This window comes from Monopterus albus, unplaced genomic scaffold (assembly GCF_001952655.1).
Source record: "Monopterus albus unplaced genomic scaffold, M_albus_1.0 scaffold293.1, whole genome shotgun sequence".
Taxonomy (NCBI): Eukaryota; Metazoa; Chordata; class Actinopteri; order Synbranchiformes; family Synbranchidae; genus Monopterus; species Monopterus albus.
The window spans coordinates 260,854-267,866 of NW_018128173.1; the positions used below are offsets into that span (position 1 = coordinate 260,854).

General features: G+C 42.5%; 1 protein-coding gene across 1 annotated transcript in view; it reads left to right on the forward strand.

The window, feature by feature from the left end:
- Positions 1–1,628: 1,628 nt before the first annotated feature.
- Positions 1,629–7,013, forward strand: part of npas1 (neuronal PAS domain protein 1) — a 41,884-nt gene continuing 36,499 nt past the window's right edge. Inside the window, exon 1 of the mRNA XM_020623201.1 lies at positions 1,629–2,249. The gene's annotated coding sequence lies outside the window, so the exon portion shown is untranslated. The remainder of the gene's footprint in view (positions 2,250–7,013) is intronic.

Sequence of the window (7,013 nt, forward strand, 5' to 3'; positions counted from 1 at the left end):
TCTACTATGTGTAATGTGAAGTGTATTGAGATAGTCACATGTTAAATAAAGCTTGAATTCGAACCTGGGCCCTGTTTCCCAGATCATCTTAAAACTAAGATCTTGGTCCATAGACTTACAGTGGAGGTGGTGCTTTTGGTGTTGGTGGACCACGTTTTGCTTTTAACAGTATCAAATATTAGAGGGTCCAGTAGTGCTAGCTACAGATCCAGAAGGTGTTGAGATTTTGGGCGCCACTGTCTCAGCAACTGTTCGGACAGTTAGCTGAGGGAGCCAGATATAGTGCTACTTGATATTCTACTCCAATATGTTTGTGAGAAAAAACACAGACCACTTCAGCTTATAAATGATGGTGTATTGTCACAGACTAAACTCTGCGACTGTATATAAAGTGGTTAAAATTAGCTCCACCTCCTCCACCAGCTCAAACATTCGACTGCTGAGTACTTTTACTTTAAGTATACTCTGCTTTTAATACTTTTGTACTTTTACTTGTGTAAGATTTTGAAAGTAGGATTTTTTGTAAAGGGGCTGCACACATGATGTTGTGTGGATGGCGTGTGTGTGTGTGTGTGTGTGTGTGTGTGTGTGTGTGTGTGTGTGAGAGAGAGAGGCGCTTTCATAACAGATGGTTGTATTACTTTCACACGGTGACATTATGTGGAATCGTCTTCTATTTAAAGACAAAAACAGACTCTTCCTCATGAGAAAAATTGCAGTCTTCATCATTTAAATACCTAAAACAACCGTTGTTTTACCTGATGAAAGCATCTTGTAGCCTTGTGAGTTTTATCGTTTTTGCCTCACAAGCAAATGCAGGAGTAGTGTGACATTGTTATAGACTTTGGGTGAATGGAGTCAATAAACTGCTATGACTGTGGCACAGCCTCCATACCCAGTTTCCTACTGGCAGGTTTCTTTTCACCATGACTCCAAACTTTGCTAAATATAACCAAATCTTACCAAGAGCGGCAGCATTGTTGGTTGATCAGGTTGGAAACGTTGTAGTTTCTTTGTTTTTATGGATAAAAACATTGATCTCTGAACCTTGAACATATCATTAATAAGATCAGATCATATAAATTGTTTCTGTAGCAGTTTTGGAAAACACCTCTCAGAGGCATCGGATACTACATGGGTTGTTTTGGAAGACTTTGTCATTTAGTAGGTGGACTTGTTTGACAAAATATGTTGCCCCCAAGGTAGAACGTGTTGTTTTGGTTAAGGCTAGGTTTGGATAAGTATCCCAGAATTAATGTAAGTCAATGAAGTGTCCTCCTAAGTGACAAAAAAGCTTGACTGTGTGTGTGTTTGTATGAGAGGGGAGTCACAGTTTACAATAGGTTTGGATGTGATGGAATCTCCCACTTGTTTCAGTCATCCCCTCTCTCTCTCTCTCTTTCTCTCCCTCTCTCTCTTTTTCTCTGGCTGCTAATCAGCATTTGAAAGGCAGCTTTGACAGTGAGAAAGAAAATGAGGTGGGCGCAGGGAGGTGGGGGTAAACGAACGCAAGAGACACAGCGAGTTAGGGAGAGAGAGCCAGAGAGAGAATGAGGCGAGGGGCTGTACAAGCATGCCTTTTATATTTACTAGTGGCTGAGAGCGAGAGAGGGGGAGAGGGAGAGAGAGCAGCTGAAGCCAGAGACAACTGGTGTGCACGGCTTTCCCAAGAGGAAATGAAAAGAAAGAAGCTCAGCGAGGAGAGTGAATGAGTGAGCGGGAGGAGAGGAAGGGTGGGAGGGAGCATGCCGGCTGGAGAGAGAGAGAGCCAGAGAGAGAGAGAGAGAGAGAGAGAGAGAGCGCGAGAAAGAGATTCTCACACTGGCTGTGTCCTAATCCGAGTCCATCTCCAAGAAGCAGCGGAGCAGAGTGTTAGTGAAGTGAGTCTGAGAGCCAAGGAGAGCCACATCAGCTAGCTCCACTCTTTCACACACACACACAGACACACACACACTCTCTCTCGTCCTCTCTTTTGCGCTCTCTCTTTCACACACACACTTGCAACGAGGAGTCCACAATGTGTCCGGCTGCGCGTCCACGGCTTTTGTGAAAGTGAGGGGATTGACGCTGTCCCAGCCCCCCTTAGCTCACACACACACTGTTTGTTTGCTGTGTTTAAGCTCGTGGTGGTGGGGGCACCACCAGGGCAGAGCAGGGGCACCGGAGAGGAAGAGGAGGAAGAGGAGGAAAAGAGAGACAAAGTGGATCAGGTCAACAGCACCAGACTGAACGCTGGAGATGCCCGTCAGGTGAGCAGATAATGAATGTCACAACTTATGGTCAACACACACACACACACACACACACACACACACACACACACACACACACACACACACATTAAGTTGTCACCTTTTACTGTCAGTTTAAAATGGATGAATTTTGATTGTTTTGCTACATTTATGTTTTTGAAAACCATTACAACATTTACATCCTGTGAAAGTTTAATAAATCTAATCCTAAAATACTTTACATCTTTCCCTCAGATAAAATATCACTGTAGACAGCAGAGATAACTTTTTTGCTGTCTCACTTAGCACATTTATTACATTTATCTTACTAAATTAGTGCATTAGTTGTTAGACTAGACTCAAAATCTTTTCCCCCTTAAATAATAAATGATAAAATTGGATGGAAAAAATATGTATAATTAGTTTTATTTTAAACCTGACCTCTTCTGACCAGGGTCTGTCCTTACTGTGTGACAGCATGTGTGAATATGCGTTCATTCCAGAACATCTGAATATTTTTACATAAAACTGTAGCTGTAGAATTTATTATAAATGAATATTGATGTGTTTCATTTGATCAGATAATTAGACTTAATGTTTGTGCTCCCGGAAGGCAACATTATTTCTTTTTACACAAAGTTCTTTGTGCATTTAGTTTAACTGAAAAACAAATAAAACTAATGGCTTTGCACACATTCCAGTCTTTGCTTTGCAGATAAGCCACATAAATATATGTTTATGTTCTCTCCTGAATAATTGCCCACCACTGTCTAGTACATTTTGTGTGTGTGTGTGTGTGTGTGTGTGTGTGTGCTGGAGTTGGAGCTACAGAAGCCCTGAGTGAGCGGCCGCGTGTCTGCCTGTCTCCACCTGCAGAGGCAGAATTGGTCACAGTTTACTGGCTTAGTAACACTCGCTGCCTTCAGGGTGTTTGCAGCAGGTGGTCCAAATTGGTAGAATGTCTGTGACAAACGCACAACGTTCGCTGCTGCTGTAAAGTAAATAACAATGTCAAACCATCACATAGTGACTTCACATTTTCACTTTTAGTTTTTTTTTCTTTTCTCATAATTTTTCAGTTATTGTGTTTGGGGGCTTGTCACTTGAAGTAGAAGTCAAACAGAACAGTGGAACAATTTTTTCATAAAGGAAGAAAATGTGTGTGCAAGGACTGAGTGTGTGTGGATGTGTGGGTGAATGTACTAAGTGAATTTAGTATGATTTCCTGCGAGATTCTCTGTGTGTTTGTTCATCTGCGTCCGTCCATATGTAGATGTTTGGCTTGTTTTGTAGACTCTCCCTGAACATCACTCCATATAAATTGTGCTGTTTCGCACACAGCCAACAGCATCACTTGCACACACAACTCCTGAGATAACAGGTGCTTCAAATAAATTCAAACCAATGCAGAGTCACTCTTTCAGGTGTCAGGAAGAGGCGTCAACATGTTGCTATTCATAAAAGGAGTCACTGTCCTCATGTATTTATTCAGTTTTTAGTAACTTACTGTCAGAGCAATGTTTTAAAATCTTTTTTCCCAATTTTTTTTATGTAGTGGATGATTGTACTGAGCTGTCTGCATTGCTTTGATAAAGACTGTATATCGGCGCTGACACAAGACAGGGTCAGACCGTGTCATTGCATGCACAAGCTACAGTGTACACCCCGGCCCACTAAGCCACTAAGCCTCTCCATCCCTTTCCCTTCTCGCTTGTACAGGATGCTTTGGCCATGACGTACGTTCAGGCCTGTTTTTATTAGACCCAGATGCAAGTTTCGTCTTCGGATTTAAGGAGCCGTGGTTCATGTCAAGAGACAACTGTGTGACACACCCTGTCTTAGTGGAAGTGAAAATGTTAGCAACAAAATGCCCTGTTCAAAGACTGCAGACAAAATGAGGCCAAAGGGAATGTAATAAAAAGTAGCTGGGGTTGTCGTCCTGAGAGCAGGCATGTGAGTGCTACTTTTATTCTTCTGCCCATCAAAGATCAGCGCTGGTGTGTGTTGCTGAAGATCTGCAGTTTTTCTTTGTCTGTTGCCAAACTCTTATTACATATAGAACTATTAGACGGGCGTATAAAAGTGAGCAACCATGGCAGAAAAGACAGTGACTGCTTTGTATTGTTTAATTTATGAATTTATCCTGGTTGCTAGACAGAAGCAGACAGTCACGTGTTGTGACTCATTGACAAGTTCGCAGGTAGACAGACACCTCACCTCTCCCTCTTTTCTTCTTTCTATTCTTCTCTTGATATTTTTGTCTCTCTCTGTTGCTTTCTTACACCCACACACACACACACTGTGGTGGTCAGTGCCTGGCATGTTGACAGCCACTCACACACTTCTTGCTCCTGCTGTGCATGTGTGTGTGTGTGTGTGTGTGACCGCTGACAGACAGTGTGTGGGTCTGTGACAGAGGGTGTCAGTGCGGTGTCAGGGAGATGTGTTTAGTGTCACACTCTGCTGACCTGATCTCCGGTCAGACTGTCCACTCCAGCCCCGCTGTGGCTCCTTACATAACCCCCCTTGTCATTCACATGCTGCCCTGAAGGGATCCACCAGCGTGTGCACTCACACTCACACATGCACGCATGCACTTAACTTGGTGACGTGCACACGATGTATAGACATCTACACTGGCAATTACTTTCCCTCTGAATCAAATATCAGATCAGGTGCAATGTCCTAAACATAGATCTCCCTCAGTCGCTCTTTTCTGACTTTTTTCTTCTTTCTCGTCCTCTATTTTATGCCATAATATAAAACCGGAGTTACATAAATTAACACTATAGCTGGAAATATTCAAAGTGTCGAGCCCTGAGCGTTGTGTGGGAATTCAGTATGAGGCCAGTGAGTATCCTGGTGTCTGTAGTGTGCTGCAAACCACCTACACAACTTGTACAACTCAAGAGTTTGAAACTGCTCTGAACTTTGACATTTGCACCATGTTAATTGATGTGTCTGGATTAGCATGTGGACTCTGTGCTGCTGTGCACAATGAGAGCGAGCTTTCAAGTTCTGGTGTTCAGTACGCACACTGTTGTGTGTGTGAGAGAGTAAGTGACCCTGTGTGCTGTTCTTTGGCCTGTGGTTATTTGGAGGTCAAGAGCTGATGCAGGCTCTGCCTACGGGAGTGGATTTACCTTCTTCAGCCTTATAGAGAGCTGCATGCACTTAGCTGACTCGTCGGCAGTCGGAGATGTCTCGTTCTCCCTTCTACCTTTTCTGTTTTTTCACCAAAAACACATTTTTGGGAAAATTTTGAAATTTCTACATATATGATCATTTTTCTGCTTCCATGTGAACACTTTTTTTTGTTAAAGTGTTCAAAATAATACTTTTTTCTTCCCATTTACTTCACTGTAAGTTTCCTTTTTCACCTTAAGCCTTGCCTTATGCTGAGGTCAGGCATTTAACCCCAGAACAGATCACAGCTATTATTTGGACTTATACCGTTTCAGGGTTTTCTCTTTCAGGTGTAGATTTCACATGGTTCAGAGAAGGTTAATTTCATGGTGAACTGAACATTTTTACTTAAGGAATTTCTTTTTATTGCTATTTTGATCCCCAAATGAGCTACTATCTATGGATTATGCTGTATTTATACCTTTTAGTTGCCCAGACTGCTTCTACTTATAAGGTAAACAACACCCCAAAATGATTTACGTTATTTTATAAAACCATGTAAATTGTGTATTATATTAACACACTTATTTAGAACATTGTTACTCTGGAAATGATAAATGTGATGTTACTATCTTTGTCCTTACGGGATAAAGCGCATCCGTCTTCAAGGTTTAATACTTGTCATGCTGCTTTTATGTTTTTAATTACTTTCAACATTGAGCAAGGAATGACATCTAGTTTATTTGAGGTGAATCAAAGGAGAGAAATCTTCAGAGAACGTGTCATTTTTCTAGTAAATACTGTAAATATGAGACTTATACATGCTGATACTTCAAACTCCATATCTGCTACAGAGCAGGTGAAGTGGATCATTTCTTTTGTGTACACCCAGGCTGAGATAGATGGTAATTATGACAGGCATGGATTGGATTCTCTGTAGCATCACGCCCGTGAGGAGTGGACATCAAAGCACACTCAGCGAAGCCCTCTGTAATAAAAGAGGAGGAGGAGGAGGAGAAAAATATTGATTACCAAGGGTGAACATTAGCAAATCTCTTTCTCTCTCCTTTTTTTTCTACAGTATGTCTTTATCTGTCCATCATTTCTCTCCCCGGCTTTCTTTCTGTGTTACTGTCTTATTTGGCGTTCTTAACCTCAGCTTATGCTCTCTCCATCCCCCATTCACTCGCCATCCACCCCTCTCCCCCCACTCTGTAATCATTTATTTATCACTGATCTCGTTATTCCGCATTCTTCCACTTTAGACATTGTCCACACTGCGATTGCATGGTGCTGGTTTACTCGTACAGTGTGTTATCATCATTCCTTTACACCTTTCCTGAACCCTCCTCGTTTTCCTCATCATCCTCAAAGAGATACCTGGGAGCAGGCAGGGTCAGTCTGGTCCAATCTGACACCTTATTGATTCTATTAGATAATTAATGACCCAGGCAGGGCCAGGGAGGAGCAAACAGGGTGTTAGGAGAGACGGAGGGTGGGAGAGGCGAAAGGGGTAGGGTGGGGGTTTGACGCCAAGGCCCTTGAGAATTGGTGAGAACCTTGGTTTGGGAATGATCCAGAGTCATCAAGGTCAGCCGCAGCCAGTGCTCTGATACGGAAGCAGAAAGCCGAGGGAGTGAGAATATGGCATGCTGA